Source organism: Pithys albifrons, chromosome 11 (assembly GCF_047495875.1).
Source record: "Pithys albifrons albifrons isolate INPA30051 chromosome 11, PitAlb_v1, whole genome shotgun sequence".
NCBI classification, from domain to species: Eukaryota; Metazoa; Chordata; class Aves; order Passeriformes; family Thamnophilidae; genus Pithys; species Pithys albifrons.
The window spans coordinates 14,157,561-14,174,413 of NC_092468.1; the positions used below are offsets into that span (position 1 = coordinate 14,157,561).

The window sequence follows — 16,853 nt, forward strand, 5'->3', positions numbered from 1 at the left end:
CTTCCTGAACACCCAGGAGCACTGGTGCCTCTGCCAGTGCTCTGCAGACTTTGAGCTCACTGTGTTCTCACTCCTTAGTTTTTGTGTTGGTTTTCTTGTAGAATCAAGTGTCTGTTTCTGTGTTTCATTTCTTTCTGCTCTTGGGAGGACTTCATGACTTGGATAGACCCTGAGATTAGCTCAGTTGGTTAAAACTTCGTTGTAATAATGCCAGGGTTGTGGGTTCAATCCCCTATGTGGGCCATTGACTTAAGAGTTGGACTCGATGATCCTTGTGGGTCCCTTCCAACTCAGAATAGTCTGTGATTCTGTGACTCAGGAGAAAAAGGATGGGCACTAATTCATCCCTAATCTGGAGAGAGGGAGGGATGAGAGGTCTCAGCTGGCTGATCGGGCAGCTTGCAGTGCCTGGCAAGGGAGTGTGGGGGCTGCCGAGCAGGAAGGGAAATTACATCATGATGGCTGAGTGATTGAGAAACTTTGTGATTCAGTCCTGTTCTGTCAGTGTGCCATGTGACAGGCATGGTGGTGCATCAGACAAGCGATTTTGCTGTGGTCCTAACAAATTATTTTTAAAAGAAATTAAAAAACATTCCATTGACATGGAACCCTCTGATTAATATTTCTTGTTTACCTTGAGAATGTAGTGTCCTCACTGTTTTCTCTGTGGACTATAAAACAGTCAACAAGACACAGATTTTCAATTGTATGGAGATAAATTCCATTTATTCTGTGGGAGCAAAATACCTTTTTATTGTTAAAGCAAAGTGCAAGTGTACTGCCTGGGTCATAGAGGAAATCTATGCTCGAGCTGGAAACTGACATGGAAAGGTCAGGTTTTCCTCAAGCATTTTGACCATTGCACCCTTGTTCCTTTTTCTGGAAAGCTTCAGATACCGTTTGCTTTATTTCTGTAAACAGCAGAAATCTGCGACGGGGGATTACTTTGACTTAGCTTGTCCAAGGTCTGTTGTGGAAATTATTACTTCTGGTGTGATAAATGTGTGAGTTTAGTGCTGTGCTCAAGCATCTTTAACAGCCCAGAGAGAATGGTTGTAACACTTTCCTTATTTAATCTCTATGTGGTATGAACCTGATGGTAGCTCTCAGGGAGGGAAATCCTTCCTTTATTTCCTGGTGAAACAAAGTTTTTTAGTTAATTATTCTAAAATTGGAAATTAGAAAAAAAAGTTTCCTTAGATTTAATTTTCTTAGTGCCCAAACAATGTCAACATAATATGAAAATGCTTCTGCAGTGTGTGTTTAGACTCATCTTTCAAATGTGTGCAAGAATTGCATTGGGGAACAGGGCTTGTGTTTAAGTGCATGCTTTTTTGGGCAGGGATTACTGTTCTCCACAGCATGGCATCTGGAATGGCCAAACCTGCTTTGGGTCTGGGGTCACGCTCTTGGGTAGATGAATAGGTTTTGTGTACTTTGAGAGGCAAAAACCCCCCAACGTTCTGACTAGTGCTTGGATCTTATGTTATGTTTGGTATGGGAGAGTTCATGCAGAACAAATCCTACTTCAAAAATCCTAATTTCACAATTAAACATTGAAAAGAAATGTTTTAAATAACAGTAATGCTAAAATGTTTCCCTCTCACTGTCACACAATGAGCTAAAAATAGTTTTCATTCATAAATAAGCTGCTTCCTTTGTTAAATAATCCGTGTAGTAGAGAACAAAAGTTCATTTTGTAGTAAACTGTAGTTGTATTATAGCTCTAAGTTTGACACCTTTATTCCTGATTGAAATAAGACTGTAAACTTTAATCTGTGGTAGCTGAAAGGCAGGTTTAAATAAAGGATGGGTGATTCACAGTTTGTGTTCAGCACTTACAGATGTGTCTACACAAAACACCGAAGTGCAGTATCTTGTGGCTCCTTTTCTGAAATGCAGAACTTCAGCACCGTCTTCAGGGAGTGCTGTGTGTGAGCTGGGATTGGGAAAGGTCTTTCTGGCCATGGAATCCAGCAGCTTGCTTGGAAGAGTTGCAATGTCAGTGGCATTTGTAATCCTACCAATCTTACCAGAATTAGCTGCATTTTGCATTCATTCTGTATTTTCATTGTGTTTTTCATTTGGAAGAACCCAGCCCTTTTTTTGTGGTTCTGGTTTATTAGAATTGTGGCATTGCATTGTTCATCTTAAAGTAGCTCTTGGGAAGGGGACTGGGTACTGCAACTGGTAGCAAGTCCATTACTTTTTAGTTGGATTGAAATTTTTATGTTGTATGTGAAAGACCATCCTTCAAAATCAAAATACCCAACTCTTTTCTTTTTGATCTTTAGCAAAGTTATATCATGGTGGTATTTTCAGTTTAGAGGGTACATAGAGCAACAAAAATGGCAACTCCTTTAGATTTTATTGTAGCTAGAAAGTGTCAAAATGAAAGGTGATAAATGGCAAGGCCTGTGAAATCAGAGCTCTTGATTCTTTTAAAGGGTAGGAGATAGAACAGTGTAATGGGAAGGATTTTGAGAAACAGAGAAAGTAGTAAGACCAAAAGCTTCTATTATGAGGTTTTACTGACTTTGGATGCAAGAGTGAAATAATGTAGGGTGTGAAAGTAAGTCACATTATGATGAACATGTATAAAAGAGTAGTAGAGGTAGATATTGCAAAGGCCAAAGTGCAAATGGAATGGCAACTAGCAAGAAGCATAAAAGCCTGTAAAAGTGCGCTAATAGTAGGAGGAGGATTGGAAACTGTCTCACCTGGGGAGAGTGTCTGTAGAAGGTGCAGAACAGTTGAAGTGCTTAGTGACTATTCTGCTTCCTCTTTCTCATAGTCTGCAGGTGCCTAATCTTATTAATACTTGTGATAAGGTGGTATTTTACACTACAGTGTCCTTCCACCAGATGTTTCTGTGACTGCTGGCCCTGATAAGCTTCACGGTACAGTTCTCAAAACAGCTCAAGAGCATTGGCTGGAAATACTCAGAAGTACTTGAAGACTGGCAAAGGATGAGTTGAGAGTTGTAATGGAAAAGAGATGGGGAAGAGAAGTTGAAGTCTTGACAGTTCCCTTTGTCTCATTTTTTTCCATCAGTTGAGACTAATAAGCAAACATTCTATTTTCAAGTACCTGGAAGATAGAGCAGTATGAACTGATTTGTGGGTAAAGTAATTATGTCCAAAGTATTGGTATCTTTTTACTGCAGAACAGAAGGCTCTGTGGCTATGGCAAAAGCAGTGGAGGTTCTGTCTCCTGATTGGTTATTGATTAATTTAATAAAGTTTTCTCCATTTTAATGGCCTTGTAAGTAAATGGGGGCATTATCTGGGCTTAGCTGATCCTATTTGGAGAACTATAATTAATGATTCACTGTTAAAATGAGAGGTTATGTTGAAGGGTTCTGTTCTGGGTATGGTTGCCTTTACTGAAAAGATTAGTCAACTGGCTGATTAAATGTACTTATTAAATTTTCAGGGTCTGTGTGTTGGAGGACATGGTGAGAGTTCAAAATAATCTCAAACCCAGCATGCCCTTCAATAGGGACAAATGCAGAGTATGGCACTTAGGCAGGAATTGCCAGCTGTGGAAATGCAGGGTGAGGAATAACTGGTTAGCTACTAGAAAAAGGACCTGGGGGTGTACTGGATCACAAGTTGAACATGAGTCAGTGTCATGCTGTTTGCAGAAAAGGCAAATATCTTCCTGGGATGTTTAAACAGGAGTATTGTCTGAGACATGTAAAGTTTAAGTCTGTTGGCTTTAGTCGCTATTGGTATACAGTCAGTGTGCAGACAGCATCTGTTTTGGGTGCCAAAATTCAAGAGGAATTTGGACCACTTGGAAAGAGTTCAGAGTAGAGAAATGAAGTGATCACAGTTCGAGGAAACAACTTCATAAATGTGGAAGAAAATCCAAGTTATTTTGGCAAGAGATGAGGAGTTTAAGGGGAATGCAAGAGATTTCAAGTATTTAAAAGATTTGTAGAAAGGAAATGCTATTTTCAGTGACCATGATGGGCAGGTTGAAATGGGATTAAGTTTCATCATGGAAAACACCGATTAAGCATTTAACATTTCTCACAGTAAAAACAGTGCTTTAAGAAGTCTTACTGGTGGCCATGAAGAACAAGTTTGTGTGTTGAGAAAGATGAGTATATAGTGTAGGATGGAGAATAGTCTAAACTCACTGTTGATGTCTTTTTCATGTCATTATGTAAGATTCTAGTTTTAGTTGGTGTCAAGTTTGAACCATGGAGGGAGAAATATGCAGGATTCCTTTTGTCCACCTCTTGGTTGTACCATGTGAATTTAGACTTTGTATAGATTCATATGGTTAGAACTGTGGTGTTTGTATAGGTTTGGATGCATGCAGTGTTCTGGGTGTTATTGTTCTCTCTTGGGTGCTTGTCTTGCCAATGAAGTGTTTCCTTGTGCTCTCAGGATGTTCTGCATCTCCATGGTGGAGGTACTGTGTGGTACCAATGTGTGTGTGAGTTAAGCATGGTAGAGCACTGATAAATTTCCATTCCTTTTAGTAGTCTTAGTAACTTCTGGTTACTGCTTTGCACTCAGGTGATAATCCTATAATGCTTCTCATCCCCAGTTACAAAGGTCCACCTTTGGCTTTGAAGGTGCTTTTGAAGTTACATGTTTTGGTATATTCACCAGTACAGGGAGCCTAAGTGGGGATGGACCCATTGCAAAGTAGGAAGTGTAGCCATGCTATTTTATATATCATTATTTCCATGCAGTCTTAGAATTGCTTTTGACAGTCTTCAGTAAAGTGCTTGACAAAACAAAGGATCAAGCTATTCCTTCTATTTCAGCAATTGATTTGTAAAATAACTGGAATGCCTGAGAACATTTAAATTAATCCTATGCATTTTTCTGTCATACCATGTCTTCAGATCAAAGAAGGAAAGTACAGTTACCCTTATGAACTTTGCCCTTTAGATCTGTCTCGGTGTTTAACGTCATCAATACCAAGAGCTTATCTTCTGGAGGCTACATTTAATGCAGATAACAGGAGCTGAAAGTTCACTGATGTGGATAATGGGTGGCCTCCAGTGTAGAGATGGTTCAGTGTGTGGGCAGTTACGTTGCATTACCTGCCTGACTTTACCTTTACCCTGCAATAGTATTTATTAAACTGAATAATTTTTGGGTACAGATTCATTTCTCGAAAAGTCCTATTACTGTTGAATTGCTGGAGAAATTTTTCTCTGAGGAGAGGGATAATTTTTCTTACCTCTGTTTCTCAAACGGAGCCTATTTTTTTATCTTAGAAATGTGAAGGGTTCTTAACATATCTGCTGTTGTCACTGGGTTTGGTAGGCTTGATCCAAAGCCCAGTGAATTCAGAGTGTTGTTCCATTGGGTGAATGGTCTTTGGCTGAGGGTGCTGCTCTGGCAGTGGTGCTTCCGTCACTACAGCCAAACTCCAGAGCTGACAAGCCAGTGAAAAGTTCTTTTCAGACCAGCTGGTAATTCAAATGGAAGCATAAAAGGTCTGTCAAATGTGCAGTCTTGCAGAGTGCATTCTTTAGATTAACCCTGTCTTCAGTTGGTCCGTTTGGTGCGGACCACAAAAACGTTTAGTGTTTTGAGAGAGAGTCCTGACATTACTTTCCTACATCATAGCCCTGCTTTATAGCTAGAAGCAACCTACTGAGCCTTAACACTGGCAGTATTGAAGATTTGTGTTTTGGAAAGGGGTGATGGTGTTAAGTCCAGTTTGGACAGCCAGACGAAACAGTTTCTGCCTGTTTGTAGAGTTGTGCTGCTGCAATAGCTTGGGTGAGAGCAACCTGTGATGAAAGGCACGTGTCTGGAGCAGAGGCAGATGTGATGTGTCTGAGTGAACTGAAGCCCTTGAAAAACCACTGTTGTGCAGTCTCTGGGGGTTGAAAGTCTACTTGGACTTCTGACTTCTTAAGGTTTATTAGTTCACCTATGAACTTTAATTTTTGTTTGCAATATAAGTTGCATTTTTTTATGGCAATGTCTTCTAGAACAGAAATAACTTTAGTAATGAACAGGTGAGAATGTAGGAAGACACATTTCACCACACAATTTACATGGATTTGGTAGGGGGAGAGCACAATGGAAAATAGCTCATCGTCTTGTCACAGCAGAGTCCTTATTCTGTGGCGTGCCTGTGTAGGTATCCTCATAGCACTCTTTCCTCTGTCACCCCTTCCTTTTCCAGCAGCATCACTTCCCCAGAAAGAGACAGGTTTTGTCAGCAAGGACACTGTTGGCATTAATTGCAATTTGAGCTTGTGTTGTGGAGGATTTTTATGTCTCATAGTCTGTACAGGTATGCTGGTAGCATTTATAATACAAGTTCTTAGCCTGTGGTCAGTTCAGCAGTGACTGTCTGGAGTGTTAAACTGTGGCTGTCTCTTCGCTGGAGGTGGTTGGTCCGCATGACTGCACTGGTGGAACAGGTCACAGAAGTCTTTGGCTCAGGTTTCAGTGGGAAATGTTTTGAATTTGGATTGGCTTCATCTTGTATGTGAAACAAATGTAGAATGCCTCATTTTTTTCTGCTTACTGTTACCTTCTGATGGTGTAGATGTCTGGACAGCAATAGTGTGTTGAGTGCCATAACTGTCCTGCTGAAGTCATCAGGTAACACTTGTGTATAACACTGATGGATATGGTAGAAGAACTTAACACAGCTTCCAGTCAGATAGTTGAGTGAAAATATTTTGGTGTGCACCCTGAGAAAATACTTTTTATTGGCCTATTGCTAAATTGAAATAGTTCAGCTTTTGTAAAGCTCATTTTCCTTGGAGAATATCATATTTGATATTGTGGACATTGAGCTATACTTAGGCAGTTGAGTTTGCTAAGTTTGTGGGGCAGGATTTTGTGGTGAATTGTATGCTTGGTGTTTCATTCTGCCCTCCCATCTTATCTTCACTAGATTCCTGAAGTGTGTGTTTTATATCTATGCATCCCTCTGTCAGAGAACATCCTTGTTCTTTGGGTACTAATTTTGATTTTAGCTAGGTTAATATTTCTTAATATTGAAAGTGTGGTAGTGAATCTGCTATATATATAGCTATGAAAAAGGGCTTGACACCTATAACAACAGCTTGAAAGATAGTAAAAATTCAGTAACTTGTGGCTGATTGCTTTTTCAGTGTTTCGTAGAAATGATGTAATATTTAGAGCTTCAGTCTTTTTCAAAACCTTTCCAATTGTTTTGCTTATATTCGGATAAAGTATTTGCTGGGCAGTTTCCTTTTCTGCATGCTGTTACCAGGGAGAAACCAAAGTGCATGTTCATACAGTGAGTTGTGATAGTGGTCGAGACTTTCCTGAGTTCTTTTCTTTTACCTTGAGAAAGGAATGCAGTTTTAAAACTCCATGAGGTCATTGGTATGTGCGATGGTACTGGATGTAGTACTGAAATGATGGCCAGTTTAATTCCCTGATTACTTGTGAAAAGTGACTAAAATGTTTGTTTTACGTCTCTCACCTGGTTAGCCACCATTGTTTTTTCTTCAATGAAAATGTACTGGCTGTGATAAGTGGGATCTCAGACTCACAGGGGGCTGAGGTTGGGAGGCAGCTCTGAAGGAGTTCAATCTTGTGCAGCCCTTCTGCCCAAGCAGGGCCTCCCACAGCCAGTTGCCCAGAATCATCTCCACATGAAATACATTTTTCTTGTAATATACTTAATGGTATTTAATGCTCCTCTTTCATAGATGATTTCTTTTTTATCATCAGCGCTTCAAGTAACCAGCAGACTAACTAATGGTTTTTAAATAATCTTAATTAGCTGTTTGTGTAGTGTACTATTTTCTCATTTATTTGTGGCGTTAATGTGTTATTTGTCACATGTAAATTCTTATGGGGGATGACACATTGACAGATACTGATGAGACATTGAAAGATACTGACAAGAATGATCGAAGTTTGGGATGACCTCTGAAAGGGAAGCTGTTGACTGTTTCTGCATGGAGAGAAGGATGTGGGGTAAAACAGTTTGTAAAAGAATCAGGGATATCATGGAGGGAAATAAGATATGACTCTACTGTCCCTACACATACAGTAAGTGGGAGGTTTCAGCTAAAACTGAGGGTTAAAATCTTTGTTTTTGAACTCAGGAGTTCTTTGCAGGATGTTGCCAAGCTTAGAATGTGTTCCACAATAATTTTAAAAAACCCAAGAAAAATCCATTTACAATTAAATAAAATTTTAGGGTGTTTGGCTCTTGAAGTACCAGTCTCTGGGACTGGCGAGTTGCCCTGGGGAGCATCATTACATGACTCTACCTGTGCTGTCTCCTTGACTGCTGCTCTTTAGAATTCTGGGCATGTGCACATTTGATCTGACCTTTCTGGACTGTTGTTTTGTTGCTCTTTTAGCCTTCAGCCTGGCTTTCTGTTCTTCCTTTGCTTTGATACAAAGGGTATGAGGGTATAGAGTAAAAGCTACTTGGACATTTAGTGTATGTCAGATACCGTGGCAGTCCTTACTGGTGCCTTAGGAAGCTGACCTCTGTTTTCACCCAACGTTTACAAAAAAAACAACACTGATGGGGAAAATCTGAGTCAAGCTTCTGGACCAGAGCTACCTGAGAAGAGACTACTTGGCTAGGCAGTGGTGGTATTTGGGTTAGTGAGGTCAGTGCTTGGGAGAAAAGGGCTCCTTGATACATGTGATGTACTTGAAACATTTCAGTCTTGCTTTTAAGAAAACTAACATTCCTCCTCACAGCAGAGAAGATGGATATAGTTACATCTCTTGGTACTGTTACAAATTTTTTTATAGGCCAGGAGCAAAGTCAAATTTCTTAAAAAGATACTGAAATGCAGACATAAATAGTACTCAAGACATGATATGTTAAGGAAGAATTTCTCCTTTAAGGTAAGTGTTTGGGATAAAAATTAACTATAAATGGAGCAATGAACAAAAGTTGTTACTTGTGAGACTTTTACTGGCAGTCATCAGTGCTGACAACATTGCAGCAGCTGAAGAGAGATCCTGTGTCAGAGTCTGGTTCTGTTATACAGATGTCTCTCACTGCTGATGCTGTGGAAGTCATTGTCAAGAGGCACAAAAGCACTGCAGGGTATCACTTAAACAGAGCTATTTAAGGTAATGATGAAATGTTTTGTAGTAGTCTGCGGTGAGTTCATTTAATTTCATAGATTGTAGAAGCCCTTCTCTGAAATATAACTGTTTACTAAATCTCTGAAGCTCTTCTGGGTTTGTAGGACTGTTCTGAATGACTGGGACATCGTAACTGGATGGATGTGGGCCAAGATTTACTTTGCAGGCATGGAGGCATTGAGTTAAATGTTGTAGTCCTGTTACAGTCCTCTATGTTTGTTCTCTTCTTGTCTTTTTCAAACTTCTCTTTATGGAGAGTGGAACTTCTCACCCTTGGTTTTCTCATCTTATCTCATATGTTAGTTCTGAGAGTAAATTCATTATTTTCAGGAGCTAAGCTGTCAGGTTGTATAAATTCCTGTGCATTACAGCAGTCCAGCCTCTGGATGGAATTTGTTTGCAGATTTTTCTGTTACTTATTTCAGTTAGTGTCATTTGTCATAAATGGCATCTTGAATTGTATGAAATTCTTTTATACAACTTTTTAACTTTATTTTTTTAGTGTTATATGATATTTAGAGTTTTAGCATTTTTTGAATGCATAATAGTTCCATTGATTGATATGTTAGTTGCACACAAGAAGAGCTCTTTCCTTGAAGTGTTTCTGATCTAAGAAAAGTGAATGTGCAACGTACTTGAGACTCTTGGTAAATTTATTATGACTATTTTAAAAAATTGTGCTTTCAGTAAACATTAGAAATGCCAGGTTCAATGTATAGATTTTCTTACAGAATAAATTTTTAGGAATGAGTACAGTTTGGTGCTATTTCTGCTATTCTGGAAGATACTCGTGTGCATTTAGAAGTTACATGGCTGAACTTTAAGTTTTACATTGTGACTTCAATAAACTGAAGAAATGCTGCTTTGTCTGAGAAGGTTTGGCTGAAAGCAATGACAGGTACTAAGTCATGTTTAGGATGAGAAAGAAAGACTCTAAAGCTGATTGCTTGCTTATGATGAGTGTGCTGTGGTCAGAGCTGGGTGCAACTGTATGTGCCTCTGAAGGAACAAAAGTTAAATGTCTAACCTTTAGAGGAAAGTTCATCTCTTGTGATTAGTCTGGTTGTGCTTGATCTCCCTGCAGGCAAAGAGAAATTAATTTCAAATGTTCTTATGTTAACCTCAAAAATATTTTCCAAGAATTTAGAGGAAAAGGAAAAAAAGTCATTGCCTCCTTTTACTGAGCATCCATACTACAAAAGCAAAATATATCCCAGGAAGCAGATACTCTGCATTGCACAATAAGGCGGCAGCCACACAGGAAAGGTTGGGCTCCTGGCACAGCCCCTGAGGGGAAATGCTTCCCTGAAAGGACCCATTGTTGCTGGGTCTGGGTCTTCAGATTCCCAGTTCTCTGCTGGAATGGTTGTGGGTCTCTTGGTGCTGGGATGGGGCATCTTTGCCATCTCCATTATCTCGCCATAATAGTCTTGGTTATTTCATCAAATAGAAGGACTGAGTAAAGTTCACGCCTGGTGTGAGAAAGGAATGTTTTTTTGGAAACAGCTTCAGTGCTCAGCTATTGAAGGCTCACGCTGGGTGTAATGGCACCCTGCCTTACCCAAGGTATTCGAAACAGTTTAACTTTCTCTTCCAAGAACAAATAAAACATTTCATTGTCCCAGTTGTCAGAGTCTGTGAATTCTACCCCAGATGTCTGGAATACTCTTCCAAGAGAGAAAAGAAACAATAAGCATCCAAAATAAATGTATGCTTTGTTGGATTCCCTGACTGTGGGACAGGTCTTCTTTCCCTCATGGCAGCTGGGTAGGAGATCTGGAAACCTATAAAGGAGGCAGAGAAAGACTGTATTTTTGTGAGCCTGAGAGTGGGAACAAGCTTTGGGCAATTTTGACTTCTGGTGTTTATCAGTTTAAAATTTTCCTTAATGTGAATAGATACTGCTTGAAGTAAGATAGATGAGGTGCTGGGAAGATGAAGTGGTAAAATGTTTGACTAATTGTCCTTGAGATGACCAACAGCTTTCTAAATTCTATTCTGACATATCTTCAACTTGTGCATGTGCTGCTACATTAGTAACAAATTTCTAAGTGGTCTGAGAATAATGATCTGAAGACCAGTTAGAAAGTAAATTTTGAGTATAGTATTGGTTATAGTACTTTGTTATCATGATGAATTTTGATACTGAGTTTATTGTTAGATATGGAATTATCTTTCCTTAATGTAGCATGTACTCTACTATAAACATTGCAATTGCTATTACAGCCTGCAAAAAGTATACTTTACAAAGAATACTCTCTACAAATGTAAATACGATTTTGGTTTGGTGATTGTTGGATACAATGGTCTTCCTTAAGCCTAAACACAGAAACAAAAGCTTGTATTATAACAGAAAGCCCAAGATGGGAAGTGATAAAATAGGTATTGAGTGGAGGGCTTTGTTAAAATTTAGCTCGTGTACTTGTAAAATTTCCATGTATTCATTAAACTATTATGTCATCCTTATTGTTAGAGCTTGGTTAGTTGACTAAAGTGTTAAGCTTTGTTTGTAGTACAAATTATAACCTTAACTCCTTTCAAAGTACAGTTGGAAGATTTTTGATCTTCCGTAGTTCTTTTAGTTTGTGTGTCTTACTGAAGCATCTGTTGTACCTTATGTGGATAATTTTGTATTTCAGGGTTCAGCTCCAAGGTACTGGAGAACTGTAAACTTCAGCAGCTTCCATTTTTGTAAGGTGCATTTCTCAGTCAGGGTGCCTTTCAAAGAGAGTATCTCCTGTGTTTGTAATGTCAACCACATGTTTGTAAAAATACAGATAATGTTCAAATAATCCTGAACGCTTTACAAATGCATTTAAACTAAACATGTGAGCTCATGGCAGTGCATGTTGAAGTAAAAATGGTAACATTTTGGTTTTTATGTTCCCAAAAGCTTGATAGCTCCAGACCTTAGTCTAATGCATATCATCTATACGGATCTGTTTCAGTTTCAAGATGGTTTTTGAGTGACATTGGTTGGTTTCATGTTTTGGGAGCAGGCAAAGAGGCTCTCTCACACACACACGGTGTCAGCCTTGCCAGGTGGTGTGAGGAGTCTCCAGCATTGCACTGCAGCTCAGACATATGGATCCCTCTGAGTCCTGGGTGCAGCACAATCCCATCTGCCACAAACCATGGCTGAGGTCCTGGGAACTAAGTGGACCTTGTCCCTGCAGCAGTGGTGCACACCAGAGAGGCAAAGATGCTGAGTGCTGGCATAACCTGTGTGCAGAAACTCCTTGGAGACTGAGAATCCATAAAAAGGAACTTGGAAACTCTTTCCTTTGAGGAGGTCACGAAACTAATGATGGATCCTGATAACAGGATATCTTGTTTGGTGACAAGATGTCATAATGTGCGTTTTAGCAGGGCTTTCTTATAGCCTTTTAAATAGACTCCGAGCTTTTTAGTTCCAAGTTTATTGAGGAAAGTCCTTTTTTCATTCTGAGCAGCTGCAGGTTCTGCCTGTCCGTTTTGAAAGCCACCAGTGGAGTAATTTCAGTAAATAGTATGTTATTTTTATGGATCCTGAAATAGGACATCTTAGGTAAAGAAGAGGGACAGGAAGGTAAATAGGGGACTTAATGTCTAAGACAGAAATTTTGGTGTTATCAATTGAAAGCTTGAAATGTTTCAAAATTGGTTTTGGTGATTGATTTTTAGTGCATGCAGCGTATCATGTGCTATGTTTTGAGAAAAAAGTGCTTGTAAATATTTTTTAATATTTATTTTTTCTGGTCCTTACATTTTCTTAGCCTTGTGTCCACATCCATTTATTTATTGTTACAGCACATTTTAAATGAAGTCAGTGTTTTAGGTTCAGCTTTTCAGGTATTGTATGTGAAAGTCATTGGCAGTTGGCATGGGCAGGAGCTGCAGGCTCAAGCAGCAATAGCTGATAAGACTTTTCCTTCTATTTTTATAGCTCCACTTAAAAGTGTGCTTTTTCTGGAGCGTGTTGTCCTAAGCCATACCTAGAACTTCTTTCCTTGCCTACTGGTGATTTTGACATGAGGATAAACATTAAAGGCTCACTGAATGTGGATGTATCGAATGCAGCTTTGCGTGGCCGGCGCTGCTGAGTGTTGTACAGACCAGGAGGTCTCATAACAGGATAGCAAAAGAGATCTTGGGTCAAGCGCAGATTTTTTTCTATCTGCTGAGAAATGTTTCCACTGGCTTGGGGAAGGACATTCTTAATCTTTCTGGAATAATTTTGAAGAAGTATTTTCCTGCAATATTTAGATAAGAGATACTTTGTTTTATATGCATATGGGCAATACCATAGCACTGAAATTTTGAAATACACTTAATATTATCTTTTGACAATATTGACAATATTTGTCGCTTAATATTTGTCTTTTGACATTTGGCCTGAGGTGTGAATGCAAAACTGTCTTCCAAAGCACTGTCTCCTTGGATGGTTCAGATGCTCCTGTGCAACACCTGATGCACAGCCCTTGGAAGGTGATGTGGACAGGACAGAAGGATGCACTTGTTCTCTGTTGGTCACTTTGGAAAATGAACTGCCATCTTCTTCTGTTAATGGCTCAATTTTCATCTTTCCTAAGAATTTGGGCGTATTTTGAAATGTAACAGTCTCAGAAGATACTTTCATTCCTCTTCCTGGCCTGTTACATCTCTTCTAGTTTGAGTATTTCTTCAGTTCTAATTTCCTAACTGCCAGTATGGCAGAGATTGAGCATTAGCTGGTGTTTTGTGTACATGAGGAAAGTCTCTTACCTCCATTACAGGTCCATTGCTTGAATCCTGAAAACTTTTACTACAATGCTTTGAAAAAAATGGACTGTTTGATAACTGTTTTCAGTGTGGGGGAGTCTCATGTTACTGGAACAAGAATAAGCCCAGTTGATAAACATTGCCTTTGTAAGGTCTGTTACCTTCTAAGGTTGATTCCTTCTTTGTTTAAAGTGTTGAAAGCATAGCTCTAAAGTACAGAAATGTTTAATTTCTGAGTGACCTAAATATTGTTTGGCTTTCTAGTTTTGAAAAACCCCATTTTTCCCTGTGTTTTGGCAGCTGGTTAGGATACAGTTGAAGATTACTTACAAGATGATTTTTAATTTGGAAATATGAAAGGTTTTTAATGGCATTGAGCTATTTAGAAACTTAATTTTCAACTCCAGAGCTGTAAGGTGTCACTTAGTGGAGGATGCATTTGTTGTAAATAAATTCTGGAAGAGGACTTTTAGTCTTTCAGTAGCACTTTTGGACTCAGGAGAGCCAGGTGAGTCACTTGCTAAGACAGTAGATCAGACGTCAGGAATATGAATCATGTTTGTTCCCCACCAAGATTCTTTTCCAGACAGGTCAGTCAGGGTTTTTTTTGGTCTTAATTTTCTTCCTGTGTTAGTTTATAGTGTTTGATTTATTTAATGACAGTGATGACATAGAGAGCTGAGGAAGATTTACTCATATTAATCTTTGCACATAGGTGGATTTGGAGTTTGGCCTCTCTCAAGCATGTCTCTTGCTTTTTCTGTCTGCCTTGCCACATCTCTGTTTGCCCTTCATGTTCACACCGAAGCAGAGCTGGTTGAGTTTTGTCTTGTACAGAAAAGTAACTTCTCTCTGTCATACTCAGTTAGTGACCAGCTTCCCTTTTTAAGCTCTGTAGCACCCGATCCCTAAAGGTTGTCTAATTTGGCGTGTCTGCTTCATTTATGCTCTGTGAGACACTGTAAAGTGCCGAGAGTGAGCAGCGTGTGCATTTCTGAACTGCCGCCTTTGCCATCGATCAGCTCCTCAAAATGAGTGGTGTTGTCTTCACTCCCGGCCACTGTAAATACAAGGAAGGGTTTGGTCAGAAGCACATAAGCTTTAGCTGGGCAGATAGTATCAGTGCTCGTGCATGGACCTGCATCTGTCTGCAGGCTCCTGGTGAGACATTTGTGCTTTGAATAGAAGGAGCTGGACGGGCTGCTGATGCTGAAAGCGCCAGCCCGGCCACGGTCTTGCAATTGTTTGGCCACACTGGAGGGAAGAGACAAAAAATAAAAGCATTCCAAGCAATGCCAAATTTTCTTTGATATGCTAATCTTTTGATAACAGTTTGAAAAGCCCTTGGAGACTTTTTTTAGATTTTAGACAAAATAGTTCATTTGTCAGGACTTCCCTTGTAGATAGGGTCTCCGTTATTAAGAAGTGCCTCGCCAGCTCATGGTAACAAAAGCAAGTGCAGAGCACAGCTGCTGGACTGCCTGTTGGTAAGAGAAACTCTTCTAGTTATCACAGCATTTTTCACAAATATCTGAAAAGGATAAAATACGGAGTGTTTAAGATACAAATGTGTAAATTTATTTACTCTCGTATTTTAAGGAGACAGATGATAAGAGAGACTAAGCAAATCTAATAATTTGATAATTTTTGGTGAGTATTCATACATGGATTTTACTTGATTTCAGCTTTGAAAATTATATTTTAATCTGAGAAATTTGAGATTTAAATTACCTACTGATTGCAGGAAATACTGGAAGTTTCTTTTGTAGCTGCAGTTTTTCCAGACCTTGACATTTTTCTGTTGAAATTATGAAATTTCCACTTATAGTGAAAAACTGGTAGAATAAACTGATGGCAGCAATGTGTATCTTACGAATTAGTTTTTAAAGATTGTGGAATTGGGATAAATGTTGAGGAGAACAGAGAGAAGATATCTTTGCTTCCTACCTCCCAAATAAAACTTTAAGGGTAAAATTTGCACTGGAGTGGTTTGCTAATTATGCCAACTCTTAGAAAACTAACGTAGGTAAGCCGGGAGTCCTTCAGAAGTGTGGCTTACAGAACTCTTCAGGTGTACTGATTGAGACTTGCTGTGGTGTTTTTAGAACAACTTCTTTAGTAAATATGCCATGAATTCACTTGCATCTTTTATGCTGTTGCTATGAATGTTTATTGCCTATAAATATTTTGGTAAAATTGCTTGGTGTCTTGGTTGTTTAGTCAGGATAGATCAACAAATACACATATTGGCGTAGTAATTGAGAAAAGCTGTAGCACTGTAGGAGATGCATTTAGTTTTACTCTTCACACTGCTGTAATTTCTTCAGTGATCCAATCTGTGATTTACTGTATCTCCAAAATAGTATCAACTTAAATCTGAAGCTGCAGGTGCTGTCCTACTCACAGCTCTTCAGGATGGAGACAAATGGCAAATGCTGTTTAACTTAGTTTTGCAAAGTTGCAGGTTTATTGTTTAAGCTTGAGACTCAAATGTGTGCTCTTAGAAGTACTTAGAGTTCAGACACTGCTCAGCTGATCTCTAGACCATTTGCTAAATTTATACCTAAGTTGTTATAAAACGTTGCAATTTCATTCACCCAATCTGGTGGCAAACAGCATTTCTTTTACAAACCTTTTTGATATTTCCTACTTCTCTGTCTCTAGAATGTGCTTTGCTATACAAAAATGGCTCAATAAGTAAAAATCATGTTGACAATGTCATGTTAACAGTAACTTTCACTATTTCCATTGGTTTTAACCCCTTTCTTTAAAAAGTTTCCATTTTCAGTTTGTTAAAGGGGGAGAGAATTTCTCCAGCTATTCACTGCTGGGAATTTGGACTGGAGAGACGTTGAGTATCAGCCTGTAAGGTGCATTAGAGGCACAATGTATGTGGTTATTCCCATGTCCATGTTGCTTATTGCAAGTGGATTTCAGCCTCACCTCAATTTCAGTACTAGTAAAATGTCATACTCTGTCATGGTCTGAAAAGGCCAAGGCTTATATTTAAATCTTGAACTAAAG

General features: G+C 39.1%; 1 protein-coding gene across 3 annotated transcripts in view; it reads left to right on the plus strand.

Annotated features, from left to right (window-relative positions):
• The window catches only part of ATP13A3 (ATPase 13A3), a 59,720-nt gene that overhangs the window by 1,843 nt on the left and 41,024 nt on the right, over nt 1-16,853 (plus strand). The window lies entirely within an intron of this gene.